This window comes from Apaloderma vittatum, unplaced genomic scaffold, assembly GCF_000703405.1.
Source record: "Apaloderma vittatum isolate BGI_N311 unplaced genomic scaffold, ASM70340v1 scaffold26448, whole genome shotgun sequence".
Taxonomy (NCBI): Eukaryota; Metazoa; Chordata; class Aves; order Trogoniformes; family Trogonidae; genus Apaloderma; species Apaloderma vittatum.
The window spans coordinates 3,852-4,966 of NW_009729481.1; positions in this window are offsets into that span (position 1 = coordinate 3,852).

The window sequence follows — 1,115 nt, forward strand, 5'->3', positions numbered from 1 at the left end:
CGAGACGCAACTCGGAGGCCGTGCTGCAAAACTTCTCATACCCCATGGTATCTCCAGGGGAGACCAGAAGGGGGAAGAAAGAAAAGGGCAGAGGGGGTCTGGGAGGGACGACACGGCGCAGTCTCTTGAGGAAGTCGGGTGGCCTCCGTGGCTGTTCACCCTCGATCGCAGCTGTGTAACCACCGCCTGCCCTGCCCTGAGCCGGGTCTGTAACCACCGCCTGCCCTGCCCTGAGCCGGGTCTGTAACCACCGCCTGCCCTGCCCTGAGCCAGGTCTGTTCCTCCTGGGGCAGTCAGAGGAGGGCAGCACGTCCTGCCTGCAGCTACAGCTACAGGGAGCTACCGCTGCTGCAGCCCTCGGCAGTGCGGGATCCTCGGAGGAGTTGCCACCTGCCCCAAACAGCTCAGGTCCCGCACCACATCCTTCCCCTGCTTCCCATGAACCAAAGGTGCAAGCAACTTCATCTGTTTAATTAACCCTTTGTTCCTGCCAAAGGCAGCTCCGGCTACGCCGCTGGCCAACCCAGACCTATTGGCAGCTGAGGAGGCTGGAGGACTGTCCAGGGGTGGTGGAAATGAGGAGTTACTTGGAGTAAGGACCTCGCTGTTGCTCCAGCATAGGTCTGGATGGACAAGGAATGGAGCCAGCCCCGTGGGGTGGATCCAGACCTACAAGCAGGTGCAGAGGGCTTCCTGGGCCTGGGTGAGAAAAGACAGACAACAAATAGAGTAATAAAATATCTGTTCTAATGGCATAGAATAAAAAAGAGGAATATAGACCACAAATCAGTTTTACACCCCTTCAGCTGGTGGGCAAAGCTCCGCAGGTGGGAGCTGTGCCGTGAGCCATAGGAAAAACCTGTCCAGGGGTCCATCAATGCTGCCTCTGAAAGGGTGTAAGATTTATGTGCTGTCCTGGTTTGAGCTAAAACAGAACCAATTCTGTTCAGTGGTTTTACTTTGCAGCTCAGTCTCTGCTAAGAGGCGACACTTTCTGACGCTCACACGTGTTTGTGCAGACAGTGCCTGCTGCTGGGAGTGATAACGCTGGGGTCTGCAGTCGCTGCCAGGGATGGGGATGCACAAAGGCTCCGGCTGACACTTGCGCCTTGACG